General features: G+C 47.3%; 1 long non-coding RNA gene across 2 annotated transcripts in view; it reads right to left on the reverse strand.

Moving 5' to 3' along the window:
- Window positions 1–16,379, reverse strand: part of LOC134761825 (uncharacterized) — a 49,550-nt gene extending 33,171 nt beyond the window's left edge. Inside the window, exons 1-3 of one of the 2 annotated variants that reach the window (XR_010140969.1) lie at window positions 16,295–16,379; window positions 6,862–7,133; window positions 4,381–4,805 (exon numbers count right to left, since the gene is read on the reverse strand). This is a non-coding gene — a long non-coding RNA (uncharacterized LOC134761825). Of the gene's footprint in view, window positions 1–4,380; window positions 4,806–6,861; window positions 7,134–16,294 lie in introns of those variants that run through there. The other variant, XR_010140968.1, reaches the window with a different exon arrangement.
- Between the last annotated feature and the right edge of the window lie 300 nt (window positions 16,380–16,679).

Genomic DNA, 16,679 nt, shown 5'->3' on the forward strand with positions numbered 1-16,679 from the left:
GGGAAGGTAATATCCCACCTGCCTGTGGATAGCAGAGCTTCTGAGCCCTTGCGAAGTATTTAGTACTAAGATTTCTGTCTTAGGTCACGTTCCCTAAAAGCGGAGCCTGAGGCAGGGATTGAGTGCATGTAATTCATTCAGGAAGAACCCTCAGGAGATAGGAGTAAGGAAAACAGGATATGGCAGGGAAGGAGCTAAGTGAGATGTGGTCTCAGCTGGAGACGGGCTCCAGTCTGATCTCACAGGGAGCTCCAGAGGATGAACTGCACCACCATGTTATCCCAGCCTAAGGTCTTCTGTTCTCCTGTGTCAGCCAGTCCCTGGCCAAGGGCTGCAGACTCTCTCGGGGCCCCAGCAGACTGGAGGAGAAGGGGCATGGTCTGCAGTCTACTCTTGTGCACACCCAACTACCTCTTCCCCAGCTGACACTGTTGGAGGAGGAGAGGGAAGAGATGTCATCTCCTCCTATGGCAACCTGTGGGATGGCAATGGCCCTTTTCCTGTTGGCTGTAATCTGCTGCCATCTCTTGCTGTCTGCAGCCTGACACAGAAGGGTGAAGGTCACCAGGTTCTACTGACAGGGGACTTTGTCTCAAGCAGCGACCCTAGGAACACGGCTCCCTTGCACGATTCAGCCACATTTCATGACTGTCTGCAACACACCCCATGCCTCTGATGGAAGGAACGTAATGCCCCATGCTGCAGCCATTTCTGCCAGACTGGGGTCCCTGATCTCAATTTCCCACTGCAGTCCCCAACTCTGGGGTCTGAAGACGCATTTCAGATGCCTCCTTAGTACCTCCCAGGAGGCAGAAGCCAGAGGAAATTATCCTTGCCCCAATGCACTTGAGCATGTCACCTCACTGCATGCTCTTTCTCCCTCTCCGGGAAAAATCAAGCCTGTTGAATACTTACCAATGTGCCCACATGCATTTAGTCCCCACAACCACTTCATGGGGCAGCATTATCATCCCCAAGTTACAGACGAGGAAACTGAGGAGAGCATTTATATAACATGCATCTAAGTGGTGGACAAAGGATCTAACCAGGCAGTGCGACACCAGAGCACACTTTTTTGTTCTTTAGGGAGATGGGGTCTCTCTCTGTCCCTCAAACTGGAGTGCAGTGGCCTGATCATAGCTCACTGCAGCCTTGAACTCCCAGGCTCCAGCAATCCTCCCGCCTCAGCCTCCTGAGTAGCTGGGACTACAGGCATTCACCACCAACCCAGCTAATTTTTAAAAAACATTTTTCTAGAAATAGGGTCTGATCCCAAACTCCTGACTTCAAGCGGTCCTCCTGTCTCAGCCTCCCAAAGTGCTGGGATTACAGTCATGAGCCCCCGCGCCCAGCCCAGAGCACACTATTTTTTTTTTTTTTTTGAGACGGAGTCTCACTCTGTCGCATAGCCTGGAGTGCAGTGGCAAGATCTCGGCCCAGAGCACACTTTTAACCACCATATCATTCTGCCTCTGGGTAAGTTTGTCAAGCTCTGTAGCTGATCAGATGTCTGTAGAGAGAAGGAGACATCAGTCTCCCCTTCTTCCAAACAACCCCAAATTTTACAAGTGATTTTCTCAGATCCCTCAGCATCAGGAATGGGGATGAGCAGGGCAGCCTGTCCCCTTCCCAACAGCCCAGCAGATATCCCAAGATTACTTCTCATTGGCTCTGACTAGGACATGAGCCCAAAGCTGAACCAGTTGCTGTAGCCATGGCATGCAGCATCCTCGGTCCTCTGGCCAGGCCAGAGCCACATCCCACCTCTGGATCCTCGGGTTGAGTCAATACATCTTGAACCAGGCGCGGACTGAAGCTCAAGGGGGAGTCAGAGTAATGTGACCCAGCCCAGCAGGAAGTGGGTGCTGAGCAGGCAAGCATTCATCACCCACTGCACACACCAGGGAAGGCCTGTGGTGGCTTAGTCCCACCTGCAGGCAAAGAAAAGAGTGCCTGCTCCCTGCCAAAATGTGATGCCCAACACTGTATCTTAAAGCTAGCTGGCCTTGTAATCCCAGCTACTTGGGAGGCCGAGGCAGGAGAATCACTTGAATCCAGGAGGCGGAGGTTGCACTGAGCCAAGATCATGCCATTGCACTCCAGCCTGGATGACAAGAGAGAGATTCTGTCTCAACAAACAAACAAACAAACAAACAAACAAACAAACCAAAAAAAAGCTAGCCTGCTTAATCCTCACAAAGATGCCTTCTACTTTTTGGCATTCTACAGGTAGAAACACTGAGACACTGGGAGATTTTAAAACTCACCACCAGCCGTGTGCGGTGTCTCATGCCTGTAATCCCAGCACTTTGAGAGGCTGAGGCAGGAGAATTACTTGAACCCAGGAGTTCAGGACCAGCCTGGGCAAATTAGCAAGACCTCATCTCTACAAATGTTAAAAAAAAAAAAAAAATAGGGCTAGGCGCCGTGGCTCACACATGTAATCTCAGCACTTTGGGAGGCCAGGGCAGGTGGATCACTTCAGCTCAGGGGTTTGAAACCAGCCTGGCCAACATGACAAAACTCTATCTCCACTAAAAATACAAAACTTAGCTGGGCACAGTGGCACGTGTCTATAATCCCAGCTACTTGGGAGGCTGAGGCATGAGAATTGCTTGAACCCAGGAGTCAGTGGTTGCAGTGAGCTGAGATCGTGCCACTGCACTCCAGCCTAGGAGACAGAGTGAGACCGTGTCTCCAAAAAAAAAAAAAAAAAAAAAAAGGTATGGTGGCACATGCCTGTGGCCCCAGCTACTCAAGGGGCTGAGGCGGGAGGATCCCTTAAGCCCAGGAGATCAAGGGTGCAATGAGCTATGATTGTACCAATGCACCACTATATATACATATATACGTATATATATGTGTGTATATATATGTGTGTATATATATAAACGTGTGTATATATGTGTATACATATATGTGTATATATATGTGTTTATATATATATAAAAAACACACATGCACAGATTCACCACCAACAACTCAGAAATTACTGTCTCCCTCTATTCTAAGGAATTATTTTTCATTTTGCCATCTCTGAAGTTGGAATACACCTTACAATCACTGGAACGTCACGGTCTCGTTGGCAGCATTTTTCTGCTTAGTAGCCCATAAAATAATAGCACATCTTGTAACTAACAGTGTTGTAGATGCTATGAGATCCTGGGGAAGCCCAGGATCCTAGCTCCACCCTGTCTGACTCCAAAGACCATATATTTTTTATGCCTTTGTACTGGGGCACAGATGTCGACAACTCGAGCTTTGCTGATTGTGAGAAAGGTATGAGAAATGGCCCTGATGGAATTTTCTTCTTGTACTTGCAGGGGAACAAAGCGGCATCATTCCACTATTCCAGGGGAGGTGCTAAATACGAGGGTGAGACTGTCAAGCGATCCCTGGTGGAGTCCTACACTCACCCAAACAGCAATGGGACAGAGCGGAAGGAGAACATCGATACTGTCGTGAACTGGTTCACCAAGGAAGACTTTGACTTTGTGACGCTGTACTACAGACAGCCAGATAACGTGGGACATCGATTTGTGCCAGAGGCAGAGAACAGGAAGTTGATGATTCAGCAAATCGACAGGACCATCCGGTGTCTGGTGGGAGCCACTGAGAAGCACAGCCTGCAGAGCACCTCAGCGTCATCATCACATGACACCACGGGATGACCACCGTGAAGAAGAGACCCAATGTCAACAAGAACCCCTTGTCCAACCGCATCAAGTTCAGGGACTTGGTCAAGTTTGACACTGTGGGCTACGGTGGCTTTGGGATGCCCCTGCCCAAACTGGGGCAAGAGGAAGACCTTTACCAGGCAATGAAGAATGTGTACCCTCACCTCCACGTCTACAAGAAGGAGAAGTTTCCAGAACACTTCCATCTCTCTAAACATGACCGGGTTCTGCCAATCGTGATGTATGCCAACTCTGGTTACAGTATCAATGGGGTAAGATCATTCTAAAATGAATAAAGTCACCTTGGATCTAGGAGACAACCATTAGGGAAGGGTGGTTCTGCAAAAATCAAACATAAGTGCAAAGCCGGGCACGGTGGCTCACGCCTATAATCCCAGTACTTTGGGAGGCCGAGGCAGGTGTATCACCTGAGGTCAGGAGTTTGAGACCAGCCTGGCCAACATGGTGAAACCCCATCTCTACTAAAAATACAAAAAATTAGCCAGGCCTGGTGGCGCGCATCTGTAGTTCCAGCTACTCTGGAGGCTGAGGCAGGAGAATCGCTTGAATCTCGGAGGCAGAGGTTGCAGTGAGCCAAGATCATGCTACTGCACTCCAGTCTGGGCAATAGAGTGAGACCCTGTCTCAAAAAAAATAATATAATATAATATAATAAAACAAAACAAAATAAAATAAAATAAGTGCACACATTACGAGTTGTAGGCCACAGGGTCCTAAATGTTCCCCACCCCCCGCCCAACCAATGCTGCCCCAAATTACCGTTATACAAGATTAATGACCAATTCAACTTGACAAGGCTGATTTAAAAATAAAAATAAGGGCTGGCCATGGTGGTTCATGCCTGTAATCTCACTGTTTTGGGAGGCCAAGACAGAAGGATTGCTTAAGGCCAGGAGTTCAAGACCAGCCCGGGCAACATAGGGAGACCCTATCTCTACAAAAAACAAACAAATAAATAAATAGCCAGACACGGCGATATATGCCTGTAGTCCCAGCTACACAGGAGGCTGAGGTGGCAGGATTTCTTGAGCCCAGGAGGTCAAGGCTGCAGTAAGTTGTGATTGCAACACTGCACTCCAGCTTGAGCAACAGAGAAAGACCCCGTCTCTAAAAAATAAATAAACAAATAATAAAAAATAAACACCAACTTCATTATTCAAAATTGTGCATAGCACTTCACTAAACATTGAATAGCAGTCCTTTCATTTTTGCCTTCCCAACAACCCTATAAAATAGACGCTCTTAGTTCCACCATTTTAAAGAAGAAATCAATACCTAGAGAGAAGTGACTTGAGATTAAAAATGTAAGGTTGGGCTGGGTGCAGTGGCTCACACCTGTGATCCTAGCACTTTAGAAGGCTAAGGTAGGGTAGATTGCTTCAGCCCAGGAGTTTGAGACCAGCCTAGGCAACACAGTGAAACACCATCTCTACAAAAAATGCAAAAAAAAAAATGAAGCTGGGCATAGTGGCACGTGCCTGTGGTCCCAGCAACTCAGGAGGCCGAAGTGGGAGAATTGCTTGAGCCCCGGGGGTGTTGAGGCTGCTGTGAGCCATGATCACGTCACTGTAAGACAGGAGGCAGGGCTTGACTCCGCAGGCAGGGCTTGGACACCAGACCAAATTGAGGACTAGCTAAAACAGGGCTGGGGCAGAAGAAGCTTTCCATCAGAGATGCCCACCAGTGTGCCATGTGAGTTTACTATTGCCATGGCAACACCCGGGGGTTACTGCCCCTTTCCATGGCAATGACCCAATGACTCAAAAGTTACTACCCATTTTCTAGAAATTCCTGCATAAACTGCCCTTTCATCTGCATGCAATTAAAAGTGGGTATAAATGTGATTGCAAACTCTCTGCCGCTACTGTCTGCCTCCAGGGTAGCCCTGCCCTACAGGAGCAGTCACAGGGCTATAACGCTGCCTCTTCAATAAAGCTGTTTTCTTCTACACCTCCGGCTTGCCCTTGAATTCTTTCCTAGACAATGGCAAGAACTCTCACGTGCTATTGAGAGGTGACAGCATGCTGGCAGCCCTGGAGCTCACTCTCGGCACCTCCTCTGCCTGGGCTCCCACTTTGGCAGCACTTGAAGAGCCCTTCAGCCCACTGCTGTACTGTGGGAGACCCTTCCTGGGCTGGCCGAGGCTGGAGCCGGCTCCTTCAGCTTGCCGGGAGGTGTAGAGGGAGAGGCGTGAGCGTGAACCAGGGCTGGGCACGGTGCTTTCGGGCCAGTGCAAGTTCCGGGTGGGCATGGGCTGGGTGGGCCCCACACTCAGAGCGGCCAGCTGGACCCGCCGGCCCTGCGCAGTGACGGGCTTATCACCTGGACCAGCAGCTGCTGTGCTCGATTTCTCACCAGGCCTTAGCTGCCTCCCCACAGGGCAGGGCTCGGGGCCTGCAGCTTGCCATGCCTGAACCTCCCCTCCACCCACTGTGGGATCCTGCGCGGCCCGAGCCTCCTCGATGAGCACCACCCCCTGCTCCACAGCGCCCATTCCCATCGACCACCCAAGGGCTAAGGAGTGCCCTACACAGCAGCGTGCGGCACGGGACTGGCAGGCAGCTCCACCTGCCGCCCTGGTGCAGGATCCACTGGGTGAAGCCAGCTGGGCTCCTTAGTCTGGTGGGGACTTGGAGAACCTTTATGTCTAGCTAAGGAATTTGAAATATACCAATCGGCACTCTGTACCTAGCTCAAGGTTTGTAAACACACCAACCAGCACCCTGTGTCTAGCTCAGGGTTTGTGAATGCACCAATGGACACTCTGTATCTAGCTAATCTAGTAGGTACTTGGAGAACTTTTGTGTCTAGCTCACGGATTGTAAATGCACCAGTCAGCACCCTGTCAAAACGGACCAATCAGCTCTCTGTAAAACAGACCAATCAGCAGGATGTGGTGGGGCCAGGTAAGAGAATAAAAGCAGGCTGCCCCAGCCATCAGTGGCAGCCCGCTGGGGTCCCTTTCCACACTGTGGAGGCTTTGTTCTTTTACTCTTTGCAATAAGTCTTACTGTTGCTGACTCTTTGGGTCCACACTGCCTTTATGAGCTGTAACACTCACCTTGAAGGTCTGCAGCTTCACTCCTGAAGCCAGCGAGACTATGAACCCACTGGGAGAAGCAAACAACTCCAGACGCACCACCTTAAGAGCTGTAACACTCACCTTGAAGGTCTGCAGCTTCTCTCCTGAAGCCAGCGAGACCACGAACCCACCAGAAGGAAGAAACTCTGAACACATCCGAGCACCAGAAGGAAGAAACTCCGAACATGCCGCCTTCAAGAACTGTGACGCTCACCGCGAGGGTCTGCAGCTTCATTCTTGAAGTCAGTGAGACCAAGAACCCACCAGTTCCGGACACACTATGCTCCACTTCGGGGCTCCCCTGCCCTGCATCAACTGCACTCTGGCCTGGGTGGCAGAGAGACAGACCCTATCTTAAAAAAACAAAGAAATGTAAGGTTAAGTGCTGCCCCCAAGCCTGCATGGCCAATCATTATACAGAGTACACAAAGATCACCAAAAAATTCACCACAAAGGCCTCCCGCCACTGGTTGTCATTTGCCCATATCAAAAAATATGCAAGCCTGTTCATACAAAGACACACACAGATGCTCGTAGCAAAATTATTCATGATTGTCAAAAGGTGGCAACAACACAAATGCCTATCAACAACAGATGAATGGGCAAACAAGTACAGTCTACCCGTGTGATGGAACATTAATCAGCCAAAATATGGAATGAAGGGCTGATTCATGCTACAACCTGGATACACCTTGAAACCATTAGGCTAAGTGAGAGAAGCCAGAAAAATATTAGATGATTATATATATAAATATATATATATTTATATATATATATTTATATATATATATATATATATATATGCCCAGAATATGAAAATCCAAAGAAACAAAGTAGATTAATGGTTACCAGGAGCCGGGGTGGGGATAGTCATGGGGAAATAAGGGGTGACTGCTAATGGATACAGGGTTTCTTCTGGGGTAATTAAAATTTCTAAAATTGATGGTGGTGATGGCTGTACAAGTCTGTGAATATATTAAAAACCACTGAATTATACACTTTATTTATTTAGAGACAGGGTTTGGCTCTGTTGCCGAGGCTGGAGTGCAGTGGTGCAATCTCAACTCACTGCACCCTCCACTTCCCGGGCTCAAAGCATCCTCTCACTTCAGCCTCCTGAGGAGCTGGGACTACAGACATACACCACCATGCCCCGCTAATTTTTTTTGTATTTTTGGTCGAGGCAGGGTTTTGCCATGTTGCTCGGGCTGGTCTCAAACTCTTGGGTTCAAGCGATCCTCCCACGTCAGCCTCCCAAAGTGCTGGGATTACAAGTGTGAGCCACCATGCCTGGCGAAATTGAACATTTTAAATGGGTAAATTGTATTGTATGTGAATTATCTTTCAGTAAAGCTGTTATTAAAAATCAGCTTTAAGGGCCAGGCATAAGGGCCATGCCTGTAATCCCAGCACTTTGAGAGGCCAAGGCAGGAGGATAACTTGAGCCCAGGAGTTCAAGACCAGTCTAGACAACATGGCAAAACCTGGTCTCTACAAAAAATTTAAAATTTAGGCTTGGCGTGGTGGCTCACGCCTGTAATCTCAGCACCTTGGGAGGCCGAGGTAGGTGGATCACTTGAGATCAGGAGTTCAAGACCAGTCTGGCCAACAAGGCGAATCTCTGTCGCTACAAAAAATATTTTTTAAAAATTAGCCAGGCATGGTGGTGGGTACCGAGGCTGAGGCAGGAGAATCGCTTGAACCCGAGAGGTGGAGGTTCAGTGAGCTGAGATTACGCCACTGCACTCCAACCTGCTGGGCGACAGAGTGAAACTCCATTTCAAAAAAAAAAAAAAATTAAAAATTAAAAATTAAAAATTAGCCAGCAGTGGTGGCTCGTGTTTGTAGTCCCAGCTACTCAGGAGGCAAAAGTGGGAGGATTGCTTGAGCCCAGGAGGTTGAGGCTGCAGTGAGCCAAGATTGTATCACTGCACTCTGGCCTCAGCAACAGAACAAGACCCTGTTTCACAATTTTAAAAACAATTAAAAAACAAGCCTAAAGAAAACACAAAAACCAATGCTAACTGTGAGACATAAATGAGGTGGTCTATTTTTTGTTAACTATCAACTAAAAATTCATGGCAGAAACAAAGTTTAAATGATGCTAAAGCCGGGAGCCGTGGCTCACGCCAGTAACCCAACAGTTTGGGAGGCTGAGGCGGGTGGATCACCTGAGGTCAGGAGTTTGAGACCAGCCCGGTCAACACGGTGAAACCCCGTCTCTACTAAAAATACAAAAACTAGCAGGACATGGTAGGCGGTGCCTATAATCCCAGCTACTTGAGACGCTGAGGTAGGAGAATCGCTTGATCCCCGGGGGGGCGGAGGTTGCAGTGAGCCAAGATCACACCATTGCACTGCAGCCTGGGTGATAGAGCGAAAATCCATCTCAAAAAATAAATAAATAATTAAATAAATGATGTTATAAACCTCATGTGAGGGAAGACTGCCCCAGGTACAGCTTGAAGAAGCTTGCTTTGAATAGGAGCCAAATGTGATAATTATGTTTGCAACTTACTTCATGTTAGCTTGTTGCAACTCCAGAGTATAACAGGTATTAGAAAACTCATGGGGTTACTGTTTAATGTTGGTGGAAATATTCACATTAAAATACAACAGTTTATCACCTAAGGTATATTTTATGCCTCAAGTGGCCCGGAACACTGTGATTACTGCACACCAATCCCACGCCCATAGCTAAGGCCCTGCCAAGGAGAAACTCCACAGTCACCTGGCCTATTTGTAAACCTGGTTTATGACGTTTTGTAACAGGATATCTTGACAGTAGCATAAGGACATTTAATGAGACAAGAACATTCCGCACTGACCAACCAGATAGTTTGAGGCAAGAGGATGCTGTGCTCAGTTTAATCTTCTGCTGAACCGACCATTAGGCATAAAATCCTTTGGGTCAATGCCTCTCACTGAATCCACTCCTCAGATTCCTATCCACCTGCCTGCTTTGCAGTGCAGAGTAAAGTGGGCCTTCCTTGACTCTCTTCAGGGACCAATGTGCTTGAGGCCATCATGAGGACATTCATTCTTTTTTTTTTTTTTAACTTTTTGAGAGAGTCTCGCTCTGTCGCCCAGGCTGGAATGCAGTGGTGTGACCTCAGCTCCCCCTGCAACCTCTGCCTCCCAGGTTCAAGTGATCCACCTGCCTCGGCCTCCCAAAGTGCTGCTATTACAGGTGTGAGCCAACGTGCCTGGCACGAGGGCTTTCATTCTTGATGGACTGCTCCATAGCCTCAAAGACAGTCAGACTGGTTTCTTCAACCAGAGCCAAGCAGACAGGAAATTTCTGTATACACCAGGCCAAATATTAGATCAAATCTTCAATATACAGAGAGCATCATATTTCTTATATGCTAGAATATCAGTTGGTCTAAAATATAAATAAACAGTATTGTAGCCAGCCACAGTGGCTCAGGCCTATAATTCCAGAGCTTTGTGGGGCTGAGCAGAAGGTTCACTTGAGGTCATGTGTTTGAGACCAGCCTGGGCAACATAGCGAGAACTCCCCCTCCCACTGCCACCTGCCATCTCTACAAAAATTAAAATAATTAGCTGGATATAGTAGTGTGGGCCTGTAGTCCCAACTACTTGGGAAGCTGATGTGGGTGGATTGCTCGAGCCCAGGAATTTGAGGCTGCAGTGGGCTATGACTGCATCACTCTACTCCAGCTAGACCTCGTCTCAAAAAAAAAAAAAAAAAAAAAAAGTGTTGCAATTGACATTACTTTATCATTTGAAAAGACGGACAGACAAGAAAGGTATTTGGCATTTACCAAGCAATTACCCAGAATCCTCATCCCAACCTACCCCCACCCTTCCCCTAAAAATGTATGCATATGTTTTTACACCATAAAAAATACATCTATTTGGCTCTGGAACCAGAATGCTTGGGTTCAGTGACCTGATCTAGCATTTGCTCCTGTTGATTCAGTGCAGATAAGCTCTGTAACTCAGTTTCCCCAGCTGTAAAATGGGGAATGGCGCCTTTACTGGGCTGCCATGAGGGTAAAGGAGTTAACATATATTTATGAAGCATTCAGAACAATTCATGATACATAGTAAGCTCTATATATTTCAGCTTATTATTACTGTCAGAACGATTATCATCATCTTGCTGTTTCCAATGGGTACGCTTTCTACATTCTCTTTCTTAAAGACTTTTAAATCCTGGTATTCTCTCCACCACCACAGAGAGCAGTGTCCTTGTAGTTTAAATTCTCAAAGACTTCATGGATCCAACAAGCATGACATTAACTAAAGGACAGTTTTCTTTCAGGGGATTGGAAGGTAAAATGTCTTTTTTATAGTTATTATTTTTCAGAGAATTATAATGTGTTTCAACAAAGGCAGCCATGGCTTTGATAACGTCCTCATGGATATGAAGACCATATTCAGAGCTTTCGGGCCAGATTTCAAGAGGAATCACCTGGCCGAAGCTTTTAACAGCATCCACATCTACCCATTCATGTGTAAGCTCCTGGGAGTCACCCCCAAACCCACAACGGCTGCCTGGCAGTCACCCAGGAAATGCTCATGAACTCTTATGACCAGCAGCCAGGTGAGATACAAAAGCAGTTGCCAGAAAACTGTCAGCATAGTCTGCTCTGTCCTGAGATAGAAAAGAATCAAAAAGTGGTCTCATGGTGGGGAGGAGAGAATTCAAGCAGAACAATCCTGTTTCCCAGCAGCTTTGGAGCCCCAGGAACAAGATGCCAACAGCTCCAAAGAGATAACCTGGGAGGTAGGGAATCCCTCGACCTGCTGGTAACATTTTACATAGTGCCTTTTAGGCAAAGGGAAGGCACCCTATAGAGAATGTCGGGCTGTAATCCTTCCAGTCCTCAGGAAATCACTGTGTACAGTCTGCCCCCAAGATGCCCCTTCCAGATACAGAAATCATCCCTCATTCAATAGCACAGAAAGCTGTTCATAGGGGAGGAGCAAAACCCTGCTGTTCACTCGATGCTGAAAAAAGGAGAGGGGAGAGTCTGAAACGAGACTGCAAATTCTCAAGTCTTCAAACCCCTTCAATCTGGGTGATACAAAGGAAGAATAAAATCATCTCCGAATTTGCTGTTGCCTTCTTTTGTGGGTTGTTTACAAACACTGGCTATCTTTCCTTTTGCTAGGAGAGACTTGGATACTGTCCAGTGATCTAACGAGCGCTTAAAGCAATTACATGTAAGGAGTAATGGGCTGGGCACAGTGCCTCCTACTTGTAATCCCAGGACTTTGGGAGGACGAGGTAGGAGGATCACTTGGGGCCAGGAGCTTGAGACCAGCCTGGGCAACAAAGTGAGACTCTGTCTCTACAATAAATTAGCTGGGTGTGGTGTCACATGCCTGTAGTCCCAGCTACTGGGGAGGCTGAGGCGGGAGGATGGCCGGAACCCAGGAGTTTGAGGCTGCAGTGAGTTGTGATTGTGTTACAGCACTCCAATTCCTGTCTTAAAAAAAAAAAAAAAAAGAAAAGAGGGGCAGGTAGGGGTGATATACATCCTTTCTCTTCTTGTAAGCCACTGCCCATGATCTCCTTGTGAACATAGAGGAAGCAGTCCCTTTTGTAGAAAACTAAATAATGAATGACCAATTCACGCAATTATGGAGGATTTTTCTTCCTTTTAAGTTTTGGAGTTTTGCTACAACTATTTTGTAGCCCCTCCCTTGTCCCACATCCCACTGGGAACCTGGGATAAGATGCATCTGACTGTCAGTTACTGATAAGCAGGACATCCCACAAACAGATTTTCAGCGAATTGGCTTTCAGCAAATTGATCATTTGGCAAAGTGGTCATTAGGCAAATGGATCATTTGGCGAAGAGAACATTTAGTAAATCGGCTTTCAATGACTTGCCCTATGAGATTTCTCTAGAGTGAGCATTTTCTTGGGTTAAATGTACATTTCATTTCCATAATTAATACTCACTAGCGGCTAGATGGGAAACTTCCCAGGGAACCAGGAGCAGCCAGAACAGCCTCCTAATAATCAGACAATTAAAAATCCTCTGTTTCTTAACAGGAGCGGAGGTACAGAGGGCATCTGCTCTACAAGGCGCAGTGATCATGCTCAGCATTGTCACAGGAGCTCTTGCGGTTCTGTTTGTTGCTAGTGTGACATACACAACCATTCGTCGGAGAAAGGACTGAGTCTCCTCAGTGGTCTTTGGGTCTCCTGTAGTTGATCATCATATGTCGTGACAACCCATGACAACTCGTTGCCACATGCCACAGGAGGTCCAGCACTCCAAGAACCCAGCAGCCAGGGCCGGCTTCATGGTCTTGCAACCTGGACAGTCCCACAGGGACACAGAAGAGTCCCCTCTGTGGTTTCATAATCTGCCATCACCATCTTGAAATTCCTTATTTTTTAACAAGGTGGGCCAGGGATAGTGGCTCATGCCTGTAATCCTAGCACTTTGGGAGGCCAAGGCAGGAAGATGGCTTGAGCCCAAGGAGTTTGAGACCAGCCTGGGAAACATAGCAAGACCCCATCTCTACAGAAAATACAAAAATTAGCCAAGCGTGTAGTCCCAGCTACTTGGAGGCTGGGATGGGAAAATTACCTGAACCCAGGGAGGTCAAGGCTGCAGGAGCTGAGATTGTACCACTGCACTCCAGCCTGGATGACACGGTGGGATCTTGTCGAAAAAAATAACCACAAAGCTGGGCGTGGTGGCTCATGCCTGTACTCCCAGCACTTTGGGAGGCTGAGACGGGCCGACCACTTGAGGTCAGGATTTTGAGACCAGCCCAGCCAACATGGTGAACCTGGGAGGAGGAGGTTGCAGAGAGACGAGGTCGCGCTGTTGCACTCCAGCATGGGGCACAAGAGTGAAACTCTGTCTCAAAAAAAAAAAAAAAAAAAAAAAAAAACAACAATGAGAGCCCCACATGTGGCTGAAAACAACAGAAATGTATTGTCACACAGGCCTGGATGTTAGAAGCCCAAAATCAAGGTGTCAGCCGGCCTTCGCGACCACTGAAACATGTAAGAGAGAATCCTTCCTGCCTCTTCTGGCTTCTGGTGGCCGCTGACAATGCTTGGTGTTCCTTGTAGATGCATCGCTCCAATCTCTCCTCCCTCATCACATAGCTGCCTTCTCCCTGTGTCTCTGTCGTCACCTGACATTCTCCTCTTTTATTTATTTGAGATGGAGTTTCCCTCTGTCACCCAGGCTGAAGTGCAGTGGCACAATCTTGGCTCACTGCAACCTCTGCCTCCCAGTTTCTGGTGATTCTCCCACCTCAGCCTCCTGAGTAGCTGGGATTACAGGCACCAGCCACCACGCAGTGCTAATTTTGTATTTTTAGTTGAGATGGAGTTTCACCATGTTGGGCAGGCTGGTCTCGAACTCCTGACCTCAAGTGATCCGCCCACCTCACCCTCCCAAAGTGTGCTGAGATTACAGGCATGAGCCACCATGCCCGGCCCTCATTCTCTTCTTTTATAAGGACACCAGTCATTGCATCTGCCCCCTCACCAGCAGCCCCCAATCCAGTATGACTCATTGTTACTTGGTTACATCTACAACTACCCTATGTCCAAATAAGGTCACATTCCTGGATACGGAGGATTAAGATTTCCAATTTTTTCCCTGACTCAATTTTTTTTGAGTCAGGGCCTCACCCTGTCACCCAGGCTGGAGTACATTTGTGTGATTATAGCTCACTGCAGCCTCAAACTCCTGGGCTCAAGGGATCCCCTGACCTCAGCTTTCCAGGTGGCTGAGACTACAGGCACACACCACCATGCTTAACTAATTATTATTATTATTTTGTACAGATTAGGTCTCACTCTGTTGACCAGGCTGGTCTCCTGACCTCAAGCGATCCTCTTGCCTTGGCCTCCCAAAGCACTGGGATTACAGGCGTTATCCCGTGCCTGGTCCTATTTCTACATCTCAATCATTGTATCATTAGCCTGAGCTGCCCATATTCCTTATTCTGCCCATCCCTGACCAATCTCCTCCTTTAACATAACTTCCATCTCGATATCATGGGGCCTGCTGGGCACTGCAAACAGCCTAAGGAAAGTGGAAACTTTACCTAACCTTAAATCCTATTACAAAGTCCACATTGAACGTAATTTATATATGAACTATAAAATTATCTGTAAGTTGAAACATGACCTATAAAGGTCTCTACACCCTGAAGCAACGTTTTAGAAAGAAATCAATTGTTCCTTTTCTGCACAAACCATTAACCATAGGAGAGATAAAGGAAAAACCTCAATGTACTGATTGAACTTCCATGCCCATAGCTTAACTTCTAAAAGGCAACGATTCCATACTGTTAAACTGCCTTAGATTGTTATTGCCGTTATTAAAGAGACACTCAAAGCCAGAAGTTGAATCTTGACGTGAATTCTTGCACGTACACACACACACTCTTGCAACTGAAACCACTCAGATTGTCCTAATGCTGCGCCCCATAGCAACACCACCTGGAATTTTACGTTTGGTTTTAAGCATCAGTCCCAATCTTCACTTGCATCCGAACACACTGCACCTGTGAGAGCCACGTGACATTAAAAAAATCCCTTCCATGAGGCCGGGCATGGTGGCTCACGCCTATAATCCCTGCCCTTTGGGAGGCCAAGGCAGGTGGATCATGATGTCAAGAGATTTAGACAATCCTGGCCAACATGGTGAAACTCTGTCTCTACTGAAAATACAAAAATTAGCTGGGCATGGTGATGCGTGTCTATAGTCCCAGCTACTTGGGAGGCTGAGGCAGGAGAATTGCTTGAGCCCAGGAGGCAGAGGTTGCAGTGAGCAGAGGTCGTGCCACTGCACTCCAGCCTGGCAACGGAGGGAGACTGTCTGAAACAAAAAAATCCCTTCAGTGCCTTGATCCTTCCAGATTCAGATCCAAGAAAGATGACATTTGTCCCTCACCAGAGCCTGCGCACCAACATAAAGGTTTCTTCTGGCTGGGCGCGGTGGCTCATGCCTGTAATCCCAGCACTTTGGGAGGCAGAGGCGGCAGATCACCTGAGGTCAGGAATTTGAGACCAGCCTGGCCAACGTGTTCAAACCCTGTCTCTGCTAAGAATACAAAAATGGCCCGGCATGGTGGCTCAAGCCTGTAATCCCAGCTACTCGGGAGGCTGAGGCAGGAGAATCGCTTGAACCCGGGAGCTGGAGGTTGCAGTGAGCCGAGATCGCGCCATTGCACTCCAGCCTGGGGAACAAGAGAGCAAAACTCCATCTCCAAAAAAAAAAAAACCAAAAAAACAAAAAAAAAAGAAAAAGAAAAAAAGATTTCTTCTGTGTGCATGGCTCAGCTCTGTGGTCCGCTAGGGTCCTTCCTCAATTCGCTTCCAATCTATGGACTCAGGAAAGATGGAGCCAACCTAGATTTATTAATATTTTAGTATAACATAATACAGTGTTACTTACTATAGCATTGACCGTGTATGCCCTTTTGCTGCTTGAAGGAAAGGCAATTAATAGCTATTATGTGAGTTAATAAAATAAGCCCAGGATTTATAACTAACCTGTTCCCATTGGTTTTCCTTGTCTCCTGCAGGCAGAGAGCTGATCAAAACAGCAAAAGCAAAGCCCCTGGCCCAGCTCTGAAGCCAACCTTCCTTAATCACCCAGACCCATCCCTGGTTAGGACTTGCTGTGGATTCTCAGGCGACTCCATCTCAGGATACAGGGACTGAGAGGATGTATGCAACATCTCAGACCCAGAAACCGTTGATTCTGTCTAAAAACACAGCAAGAACCACACCCCACCCTCTTGATTTAAATGAAAGTGTTTGGGGGAATAAAAGATGAACCTTTTTTTTTACTTTGTAATATCTTGCGATCATTTGGTTCTGGTGGGGAACAACAGCTATGAGAGAACAAGTGTATTCAATTAGAATTAATTCCCCT

The sequence above is a fragment of the Pongo abelii genome, chromosome 7 (assembly GCF_028885655.2).
Source record: "Pongo abelii isolate AG06213 chromosome 7, NHGRI_mPonAbe1-v2.0_pri, whole genome shotgun sequence".
In the NCBI taxonomy this organism is placed as follows: Eukaryota; Metazoa; Chordata; class Mammalia; order Primates; family Hominidae; genus Pongo; species Pongo abelii.